The sequence below is a fragment of the Epinephelus lanceolatus genome, chromosome 2, assembly GCF_041903045.1.
Source record: "Epinephelus lanceolatus isolate andai-2023 chromosome 2, ASM4190304v1, whole genome shotgun sequence".
NCBI classification, from domain to species: domain Eukaryota; kingdom Metazoa; phylum Chordata; class Actinopteri; order Perciformes; family Serranidae; genus Epinephelus; species Epinephelus lanceolatus.
The window spans coordinates 12,152,237-12,164,253 of NC_135735.1; the positions used below are offsets into that span (position 1 = coordinate 12,152,237).

General features: G+C 40.4%; 1 long non-coding RNA gene across 1 annotated transcript in view; it reads right to left on the reverse strand.

The window, feature by feature from the left end:
* Positions 1-922: 922 nt before the first annotated feature.
* The window catches only part of LOC117259621 (uncharacterized), a 46,594-nt gene continuing 35,499 nt past the window's right edge, over positions 923-12,017 (reverse strand). Inside the window, exons 4-5 of the long non-coding RNA XR_004501859.2 lie at positions 6,615-6,769; positions 923-994 (exon numbers count right to left, since the gene is read on the reverse strand). This is a non-coding gene — a long non-coding RNA (uncharacterized LOC117259621). The remainder of the gene's footprint in view (positions 995-6,614; positions 6,770-12,017) is intronic.

Below are 12,017 nucleotides of genomic sequence, written 5' to 3' on the forward strand. Positions count from 1 at the left end.
TATCAAGAAAGTGCAGGGACACAAATATCACGATAGTTTCAGAATACCATATATGTGTTTCGATGCTGTGCAGTGTAATTTGAAGTCAAGCTTGCTCTAAGATATTTAAACCCAAAGGTTTCAGAAAAAAGTCACAAGATAAACATATTTCATTTTGCTGCAGTACATCGCCATATTCCTAAAAGTGCCTCAGGGACTAAACGCTTAACAAACTAATCAATCACAGCCTGTGCACATAAACATATGTGGCCATAATTTAGCCACCAGAGTAAATCAGAGATACATTTCCAGAAAAACAGGACCAAAGAGCGATTTGGACATCTGTGACTGACCGTGCACATTGGGGGAGTTGTTTGATATATATGGCAGGATGTTTGCAGACTTTTTGCCGTGAACCATGCAACGTGAGCAACAGATTGTTTCATAATCAAAACCATTCGGCACGCGAGGTATACATTATTCTCTGGTGGATAGATTGAGCTCAGTCATTCACAATCACGCCATGCCTGGTTCACCTAAATATGCTGCTCCCTTCATACAAACAAAGTGATGTTTATGGGTGAGCAGGAAGGAGATTTGAAAACATGTTCACTTGATTTATGCTGAAGAAACTGAGGTGTTGAGAGACGTGCAGAGTTGACGACTCGCTCCCTTAACACTGATACCGGCTGCCTTGGCTATAATTCACAGGCTGACTAACCGCACCACCAGTTTTCTTTGCATGACTACTGACAACACTGGCAGGCAGGACGGAGAAGCAAAGGCTCATCAGCAGGGAAGAGGAGACGTTTGCAGCCCCCTGTGTGGCGCTTCGCTGCTTGGGGTTTAATACCTGTTGAGTGGACAGAGATTTAGTGAGCTTGAGCACCGCAATCCCAGCTTAATGTTGTACAGGTGCATCTCTCCTCTCAGGTTAAACTCGCCTCAGGGCAGCTGGCAACGTTAACTGGAGGAGCTTCAGCCGGCTGGAGTCTGTTGGGCAATCAGTTTGACACTGTGGCAGAGGAAAGGCTATCACTAAGGAGAGGTGCGAAGAAACATTCATATATAGAGACACACTAGATACAAAGATCTCTGCTCTGTGAGTTTATGATTATTACTACACCAACACCTTTGTTCTCTGTGCTGTAAAACATTCAGCAATTAAATCTTTACTTCTGTCTCTATTTTGGCCTAATTATACTGATGATTATGTATTTCTACAAATTTGAATTGCATGGTAATGTTATAATAATAATAAACTTTATTAATGTAAACACATTTCCTACGAGAAATGCAGCACTAAGTGATTAACAATAAGGGCAGTGTAAGCACCAAGTGCTTCACATGAAAATAGACAAAATGGACATAAAACAGACAGGGCAATTCATATGAAAGGACATTTAAAAACAGTTAAAACATGGATTAACTGAGTCATAAAAATCATAGAATTGGAAAACTAAAAATCATAAAATCAAGTAAGATTTCAAAAGAGTTACAGCAGCGTGTAGTGTAAAAGGAAAGCATTTCAGATCTGTATCGGGAAAATCAGGGCTAGTTAAAGGCTAAATTAAAGGGATAGTGCACCCAAATTGAAAATTCAGCCATTATCTACTTGATAATGGCTGAATCTGGGGCGCTGTCAGCCTCCATTAGGTGGAGTTGTGTTGCTACCCGGTCTCCCCTTGGGTCTCCGCAAGTGATATGAGGACTCTAAAACTTCACCTGAGCCTCCCTCGGCATATGGGTGAGTAGATAATGGCTGAATTTTAATTTTTGGGTGCACTATCCCTTTAAACAGACACATCTTTAGCTTTCTTTTAAAAATATTTAGCAAGCCAGCTTCCCTGATATCTATAGGTAGTGTGTTCCATAGCTTTGGGGCATAATTGACAAAGGCTGCATCCCTGATCTTCTTCCGGCTGTTGCTGGGAACCTCCCGTAAACCAGCAGCAGATGATCGCAGTGTTCTCGGAGGCAAATAGTTAACAATTGGCCTGAACCAATTTAGGGCTTTGAATATAAGGAGGAGGAGCTTAAAATCAATTCAAAATGTAACAGGAAGTCAGTGCAGAGCAGCTCAGACTTGGTTCTGGTTAATAGCCGAGCTGCAGTTTTGAATGAGCTGAAGTCTCTCAGTGGTGTTTTTTGGGAGGCTGGTAAAAAGTGCGTTACAATAGTTGAGTTGGCTTGAAATAAAGGCATGAATCAATTTCTCTGCATCTTTTTCATTTAGAAATGGTCACACCTTAGCTATGTTTCTGAGGTGGAAAAATGATGTTTTTGTCACCTTGTTAATGTGGGGTGTGAATCTAGGATCACACCAAGATTTGTAACCTTGGATTTAATCCAGGGAGTTAAGATTCTCTAGATTATTAAGCAGCATATTGTTCACACTCCTAAAGAGGCAAAGGCTGGACCGGCCATGGGTGTAATTATATTTCCTTTTTCTCAAGAAAATAGAATAATTATTTACTGATCTTGACACAGAAGTTTTGTACTTGTTTCAGAATCTCAACAAAACCCAAAATGTACAAAACAAATCCTGCAATATTCCAAATACTGAGGGACTAATCTCGTGTCATCTGCAGCTACTTTACAATGTTGTGACATCAGATGATCTACAAAGAACACATTCTGTTTGTGTTGTTGCTCGCACTTTCACACCGTGAACACCTAGGGGAATAAAAGTGTGAAAATGTGCATCAGAGTAGACGTTCCTTGTTTTGGTGTCAGGTAGCTGGAGGGCAGACAGCACTCAAAACACAGGCAAAAGTGACATTTTATATTTTCACACATTTAGCCATTTAAGCTGCGTCAATGTTCTCTTACTGGTTGATGGCTGCAATCTTAAAAACACAACCAAGAAGCTACAAGGAAACAAAAATGAACAATATTACATTTTGAATGCAGTGTCACCACAAAGAAGGGACCAGGAGGAAATATAACTGAACGCTGACATTACTGTCTTTAAGAGGCTGTGGTGCGCTTATTTATTAAGCTACAGCAAAGGTGCTGGTATCATGTGAAACTAGACAGCATGAGGCATCCATTGGTACCAACAGTGGCAGCCCTATCATATTTGGTTTCTCCTTCAAACAACTGTAATTATTCAAATTTCTCACCAAAAGCTACATTTTACAAGATTATACCGAACACATCATGAGACTGTTCTAACATAACTTCGTGTACTCATCTTTACTGAATAGAGCTTGAACACATCTCAGTTTAAGTCAATGCACCCTCCCTGAGCAGTTCGTTGTGGCCACCGGCTGCTTAGACGTAATGATAACTAGCCCTCCACCTGCCTAATTCAACACCGATTTGTTATTGTTTTTTCTGTCTCCCCACATCCAGTCCTCGCAGTAGTGTAGTGGTAGTTGAGTGGGTACTAGTAGTTGAGGTGGACCAGGGGCGGCAAGAACCCAGAAAAAAAGGTCTCTGTTATTTTGTCGGTGAAGATTCTCAGTCATCCAGGTCATGGTAATCGTAAGTGCTATATCGTAGGCAACTGGACTTGCTTGCGTTTCTTGAAGATGTTCCGCCTCTCATCTGAAGAAGATGTCTGAAGAAGAGGAACTGAAGAAGCTTCTTGGATGAGAGGCGAAACGTCTTCAAGAAACGCCAGCAATCCAGTTGCCTACCTTATAGCACTTACGGTCTCTACGGTCTCTATTATTTAGTAAGCTTTGCTATGTCGCTATGTTGTTGTGGCCGTATGTAATATTTCAAAAAAATAGTAGTAATAGTATTCGTGAAAAAAGTAAAAGATAAACATTTTGATTTATTTTTTCTTCCCCAATTTGTGGCGCCCTCTTTGGATGACGGCACCCTTAGCATTCACCTATACTGCCTATGCCACCGGCCGGCACTGGGTACTAACCATGTCAGCATACCTTTCCAAGAAGGGGGCTAAATAACGCTCCAAATTTTGGTTAAATTTTGGCGAATGGTAATTTTGAAAAGGGTCAATTCAACTCTCACCTCAAGATATCTGAACAAAAAAACAAAACATGAGTTCTATGGGTATCCACAAGTCTCCCCAAAACTCTGAGAGGTTTGTTACCAGTTTGCCACCCCAACATTTCTAGTGGCCCCCATCTGGCCACCCCACTGAAAAATGTCTGGTGGCACCACTGATCAGGTGGGAGCCTATGGTTCATCTATGCACTGGACCATCCCTGCTGTTGATGACAGACACCACTGTCATGAAGAAAAAATTATTTGCTTGAAACTCAAGGTCATTGGTGATCGCAACATAAATATTGGCTGATGATACAATATGTTCACAAAAAGCCTCTCCAGCTTCACCATTTAAAAGATAAGGCTGGTGACATTTCATATTTTTGTAATTGTCAACAAATCCTGTGTAAAGCCCAAAATCAACACTGGTTACCCCGTCTCTCAATATGTTCCCACATCTCCAGTTTCTCTGTGGCTCTCAGCCCAAAGACAATTTGATCCTACTTAAGATCCTACTTAATGAAAATCTTTAAAAAATGCTTAGGAATATGTACTTTTATTTTCAAGAAGGCTAAATAATAATCCAAAACAGCTGGACACTGTCATTTATTGGCAAATATTATTCAAAAGGGGGGCGTTGGGGAGTGTTTTCAGATGTGGATCAATACAGATTTGGTGGTCTAATGAGAATTTGTGGCACCAGGAGGATGTACTGTATGTTAAATTAACTCAAAGTGCAGCTTATGTTCATGGTAATGAAGTAATATTGATGTGTTTTCAACAAGTTATCTCCAGGGGTTATCGCCAGGTTAATCTCTAATAACAGATATCCGCATATGCATGATGAATCCGTGGGCAAGAGGACAAAATGTTGGCATAAGGAGCATTCTGGTTTATGTTTGTAGTCCCTGAAGTAACAATCAACCATGTTTGAGTGGGATTGGTTATCTGCAGGTAAACAGTTGGAGAGGAGAGCAAAGGAGGTGGAAATGCAATCTATGGTACCACTGTTGTCTGATGAAAAAGGTAGCTTTTAACTTGTGGATTTTCTGTTTATAGAATTAGCCAAAATGTTGTATGGACCTTTCTCTCGGTGCTAATCCAACTGTAAACAATGAGCATCACACAAGGACGTCTTGGCCCAGATATTCACTGGCTTCACCACATCAATAGAATAATTGGCCCTCACTCCAAGAGGCTTATTGTCATCAGACGATAGCCGATTGTCTCCAGGAATAAAAAGTGAAGCCAATGCACAAGTGCCTCAAACCTGCGTTCTTTTTAATGGCCAGCAGGGGGCGTCTCCGCTGACTGTTAAAAGATCTGACTGTATAGAAGTCAATGAGAAAATGACCCTACTTCTCACTTGATTTATTACCTCAGCAAACAGTTTCCTAACAAATTTATGGTCTCAATCGCTAGTTCCTGGTCTTCTTCCATACAGCATGATGTTCATTTTGTAACTGAGGGTCCCAGCTAGAGTAAAATAGATGAGTCCTCAGGTTTTCAGTCAGATCCACCCCTCACTCCCCTACAGCTCCACCGTCTTGCCCAAATATGGTCACGTCTGGATCCAAAAAGCCAAGATGTCGACGATCAAAATGCCAAACTAATGGACTCAAAACCATCGTCCAGAAACCAAGGGAGGTCTATGGTTTTTAATATTTTAACAAAGACACTCTATGGCACTACAGCAATAGTTGCCAGCGGGTGGGTCGCGGCCCAAACCACCGACGCAACCTGCTCCCGTGCTCTTGAAAGCTGGTTGCCTACCATTATTTGACTACAAATATGACGTATCATCTGAAACATGGAAGTAGCTATATGCCCATTAGCCATGATACTACTGATACTATTCTTTCTCACACCTTGAACTCAAACCATTGTGTTGCCCCGCCCAAAATATATAGTATAATAAATAAATTAATATCGTAAACATGCAGGCGACTAGTCGACTAATGGCCCTAAATTACTATTATTGGTCAACTAGGAATATTCTTAGTCTGGGGCAGCCCTAGTAGAGATTAAGATACATCAGGCTTTCGATACAGAGAAACTTGATCAAGTCATTGTTGGTTTTGGTCCTTTTCATAAGTTTTGTTGACAATTAGAAAAATATGGACGACAGACTTATTTAACACACAAATAAAAATGAGCACATTTGCACCTTCTTTCAGCGACAGGGTCACAGGCACCTTTACAAACATCTTTCCACACCTCAACAGGCCTTTTTCACAGCAGACTGTTGACTTGTCATGGGAAAATGCAAAGGTGTTATTACTACCATTACATCATTCAAGTGTTCCTATGAGTCATGGCAGCGAGACAGCACACACAACATTAAGACCATGAACCTGAAGCAGCTAAATGGAATTCAGCCGTCACTGATTTTATTATTTACACCTCGCCGTGGCAAACAACGCCTGTGTCTTCTGTATGTGCTGCTAATATTTTTAACATTCTGAGCATAACACCTGCTCTTTTATGTATAAATACAGAAACTTTTTCCTTAACGTAAAAAAGAACATATCCACCTCTTCACAAAGCCTGTAAATATTTCAAGCAGCCAGGACCAAATTCCAAATGAGTAGCCATAGGCGTTATGTTTTATGAAAATAACTTCTCGAACCTCTCTATAATTTACAACTCTCTACAGGCTGCTTTGGTCTTACCTGTGCTCCGGCTTTGCCCTGGACAACAGAGGAAAAATCGGACTTCCTCTGCAGCACTATGTAAGGTAATGGAAACACGGTTATACTGACATCATTACAGCAAACAGGGCCTCTGCGCGGTCATCTGTTTGGGCCCCGGAGCTCCGAGTCATGGACTGTGGAAGAGAAATCCTTTGTTAGTGTCTACACCAGTTAAAGTGAAAAACAGAAGCAAAGATGTGAGCTTTACAAAGTCAGCCAAGCTATCGATTTTTCTTTGTATCATTTTTATGTTTGTTTTTCTGCGTTTGAAGATGCACTGAGCTTTTTTTAGTCTCTTTTTGGCTTCTCAACCTCAAATGAAGGTAAATGCTTTCATAGAGTGCAATACATGGAACAAAAGATTTTATAGGAAGCCTTGGCTTCTTCCCTCACTTGACCTCTCTCTTCTCTCCGACCCGACCTCTTGTTGGCCTCTTGTTTAGCTTCCTGACTCATGTTTACACCACTCCCCCAGACCGTAATGAAAGGCAGCGTTTCAAGAGCAAACTGCTTTTCCTCCATCGATACAGAAGAAACTGAGATTCGCTCTGAGAGCAGTTGAGATCTGGGAACGCCATGACCCCCGCTGACAGTTTGTCCCTCTGAGAAATTCCTCCCTTGTTTGTTAAAGTGTCAAGTCACATGTCAAGGGATTGGTTGCCTTGAGCAACAGCATAAATGTACAAAACAAATAATAGGTTGAGAAAAGCCAAATATAGGATTTGGCTTTTTTGAGGAACATTGGATGCTTTCGTAAATATGATTATTTGCTTTCTTGCTGAGGAGTAGAAAAGAAGATTGATACCGCTCTCATATTTGTATGGTAAATATGTACATCTACCATACATTAGATGACTTTGAAAGGACATTTAAATATTTTAAAAGACTTAAATCTGACAACTCTCACATCTAAAGATTGAGTTTTTAGTCACAGATGAGATTTTGCGTAGACTGAGGATCTTGCAGGGTCACTATTTGCAAGACTACAGCTAGATTCATTTTGAGATTATTTCCCATCCTGCTCCTGGTGGAAAATATTTCACCAAACTCCCTTTAAGCAACACAACATATTGACAGTTCCTTACATGTCTGCAGACACACATGACTCTAGAAACACAAGATAAAAGGCATCTAATGTTTCAAGTATTCTTGTCAGTTCGGCATCAATAAAATGAAGACAAACTGTATTTGTGTACAAACTTTACATTTACATGACATAGTTGCTCTCCTTTAGTGGGAGGAGACAGTGGGAATGAGGGGGTACTGTTTCAAGAATTAAGATTTCTCACTAAAATAAGTGCTGGGTGGGGGATCAGATACACACTAAATTAAACACTGATTCTTGTTCACGTCACAGCTCCACCAGTTTCTCCTCCTTTTCCACAGTACAACAGAACCGAGACTTGTTCCTCCCCGGAGTCCCCTCCATGTTTAACATCTACCTAGTTTGCTGCTTCCTGTTTGGTGCTGGAGAGAGCGCAGCTATTGGATGTCGACCATGTTCATATTACTGAACTTCAGTATTTAAATGAGCCAAGACTAAAACCTACAATGATATTGAACATGTTTGATTTTGTCAGAATGCCAAAAAACTGACTTGAGACAGCTTGGACTGAGTTTTATGACCACCTTACACCAAACGATCGAGATTGAGATTAGGGGCGCCCGATAACTGAGGTAAAGGCTATTTGTGATTTGAGTAAACAGCACAAGAATTCCTGAAGTCACTGAAAGACATAAAGGGCTGGAAAGAAACCAGAGGATCTGCAACCTCTGTGATGATAATCATATGGGAGATGAGTGTCATATTTTGTTTAATGTCCGGATGTAAGCTTAATGACTTACAGAGAAAGGTATTTGCCAAAGTATTATCTAAACTGTTCATCTATGTTTTAATTAATTATGTAATTACAATCAGATACACCAAAAATAATCTATAAACTAGGTGCTTTTTTGAAGAATGTCCATCCTTTGTTTAAGTAACAAAGGTTGGTTGGTTGTACTTTAGCCACACAGTGTGCCGTTTTGTTATTGTATGTAATGTTTGTACTCTCTCTAATAAATAAAATAAAATGAAATGGAAACTCTTGTGATTTTATTCCAACATTAGAAATTTGATAGTGGAGTTGCTTGAAAAGTTGTTTGGTGTATGGTCGGCAGTAGCTGGAGCTAGCAGCCTGTTAGCTTAGCCTGCATAAAAAGTGGAAACGAGGAGGACACAGCTAGAATGGCTCAGTTCATTGATAACAAAATTGGCCTGCAAGCTTTATGAAAATCATGGCTTCTTTTATTCATTCATTCACTTATTGTCTTTTATGTTTCTTGACTTTTGCAGTACATTTGTTATGTTTATTGTTATACACCAAACACTATAGAGTGTGTCAGTAAACCCGGAACTCTGTTAGCGCTTTTAGTACTTCGGGTTCTCTCGTCTAAAAGTCAATACATTTTTTGAATGGGATTTTGGTAAAATGCCTCAAATAAGGTCTGTGGTTAACAAAAGCTTAAGCGAGTTTCAGGTTTTGTTCTACGACATAAAACACGTCAGTAAATACCCTACTTGTGAATTTTGAAGCTTTTCCGTGTCGTAAAAAAGGCGGTTGCGAACAAGTTGCTCAATACAACTACAAACCCTGTCGGGGACATTAAACGTCATCACTCCCGAACAGGCGAGAGTGCTGGCAGTCTGCCATTACAGCTTCTTATTTAGCTTAAACAGTCCGATTTCCCCATTATACAATGTTTTTAAAATAAAGCGGCCGAAATCAGTTGAAAGCTTAGTGGCGGTGACGTCAAGAGTCATGCAACTGTGGAGTAGTCATGCAGTCCGTTAAAGCCTAACGTTAGCTTTTTACTTCTGGCGATCGCATTTAAGCTTCAAATGCGGTATGAAAGGTGTTCATATGTGAAGATTATCTCGCTGAACAAAACCTGTAAGTACCATAAACTTGTGTTAGCCACAGAGCTTATTTTTTGACATAATCCAAAACCCAATGCAAAAATCACATTCACTTTCTCCTCCGGGAACCAGCGTGATGCTAAACTTCCGGGTTTTGACGTCAGCCCTGGCACACTCTATGGCAGACTCTGTCTTTGCAATAAACCTGATCCTGATTCTACGCAGACAGATAACTTATGATATTCTGCTAAATTAACGTGATGGTCACAGCCACACATGATAATGTTTTCCCAGTCCACACTCTTAAAACTCATTAGTTTGTTATCTACCTTGTTTACTTTTATTTATGGTCAACCATACCTGAACAATTCGCATCGCACGGTTGGTTTGATTTAGAATCTGTTTATTTGCTTTTAACCTTATATTGTTTAAGTGTACACATTCTGGCATTGTAGGGTCACACAGGCAAACTGTTTGATATTAATCATCTGTTTCTTTGTCTTTGAGTTACAGTGGTTGTTTAGGGTGGTCACTTCCTGGCCAAAGGTGCAGCTGAGGGCTGAGGACTCTTAAATCCTGGAGCCAACTCATTGGATCAAATCATGTGCTGCCATGTCATGGGGATGATTCTGGTTTAGTTAGTTTTGCTTTGTGTTTAGTTTAGTTTAGTTTATCAAGCTCCCTCGTGTGTCATTTGGACAGGTCAGTTTGTTCAGTTAACACCTTGTTTAGTTATTATATTGAGTATAGTTATATCATGTTGACCTCTTTCATAGGCCGAGTTGTTCATTTCTTGGTTTGTAATTTTTCATGCATTTTTCAGGGTAAATAAAGATCCACTATTTTGTCAATAACTCCTACGTCCTTGTTGCCTCACTGCTTGGTCCCGAACATAATGCAAAGATTAATTGCTCTCTTTTAGTTTCTGTTTTCTTTTCCTCTTCTTACAGAGCAGATATTGATGCTGTAGCAAAAATAATGCAGTTTAATTTCAGTTATACGTAAAGAGAATAATCCACTGAGATTTCTTAGTTGCACACGATACTATATATCTCTAACATGACTGTCATTTCCATTTCTCTTTCATGAATTAATTAGAAGACACTGGAAGATATGGAATATTGGACAGACCTAAAAGAAAAAACTGAATAAGTCAGTGGCGAATTCACACAGAGATAAAGGCTTTCTGGATGTAGCTCGTTCAGTGAATTGAATTTCTCAATTTAGGGCATTCGTAGTAATTCTGTGCTTTTAATTAATGTCTCGATAATGTTCCAGTAATTATTATTTGCACTCAATGTCAAATAAATGTCACGCAAGAAATGTATTTAAAGCTGCAACAATGTGTTTTCACTTCAAGAGTAACAAATGAGATGATGACGGATCATGGCATGTCACCCCCGTTTAATAATGTTAATTTTATTTGAACACGCATGTGTGTTGTGTTTGCTAATTCTCAGAGTGTGTGGCGCCGTGCTGGGGTTCACCCACGATGCTGTGTGTGTTGTAGCGGACATGATGTGTAACAGGTGTGAGGCGGTGAGGAGGGGAGACGTCTGCAGCTGTCCCTGCAGACACCGGTCACGTCCTCCCCCATCTGCCTTCCCCCTCCCACGGCCCATCAAGCCCCTAAAAGCCTGGCTCAAGTGTGTGTGTGTGTGTATGTATATTTATGTATGTGTGTGTGCAGCAGCAGCCGTTGGATCCCTGCTTACCGCAGCCAAGTGTCATCACCTTTCTATCCAGCCTCCCGCAGCCCCTCCCTCCTGTTAAGCACTAATACCCTGCAGGTACCCGAGGATCCTGGACACATGTGGTTTCGGCCATGTGTCCATTTAACAATGAATTATCACGCTTTGTGCTTCGCTTCGGCCAGCAGCAATCCAACCTTCATGCTGCTGATCATTATGCCTGGGTGAAATTTAAATTATGCTTCTGAAATCGAATGCTAGTTTCAGAGTGTGAATTAAAATCACTCGCAGGGAGAAATGATGAAATTAAAGGAATGCTGTTACATTTGGCTCCTCTTTATGTTTGATGTGCTTGACTTTCATGAAGGCTTATTAATTTTCTTTGCCTGTCGCAGAAATGTGGGACTAAGTTTATTATCTAAAATTCTGTCAGATTCACATGTAATAGGAGCGTTATTAGACTGGCAAAAGGTTTTTTAGTAAATGGAGGCCACATATTTTGAGCCAAAAAATCTTTGGTTCTGTGAATAACAATGTTTGTCGATCAACACTTCGGTTGAGACTGAATTATGTCAATGAAATTTAGCGCAGACATTCATGGTCCCCAGTGGATGAATCATGTGGATTTGGGTGATGTTCTGACTGTTCCTTTAGCACCATCACCAGGTCAATATCTTAAATTTGTCCAATACATTGGTTCATGGTTAGAGTTGGGTCAAATTCCTGTTTTGCCGGTCTGGTGTACGAGCTTTAACGGCTTGATTTTTTTGCAAACTGGCTGAACAGACATTT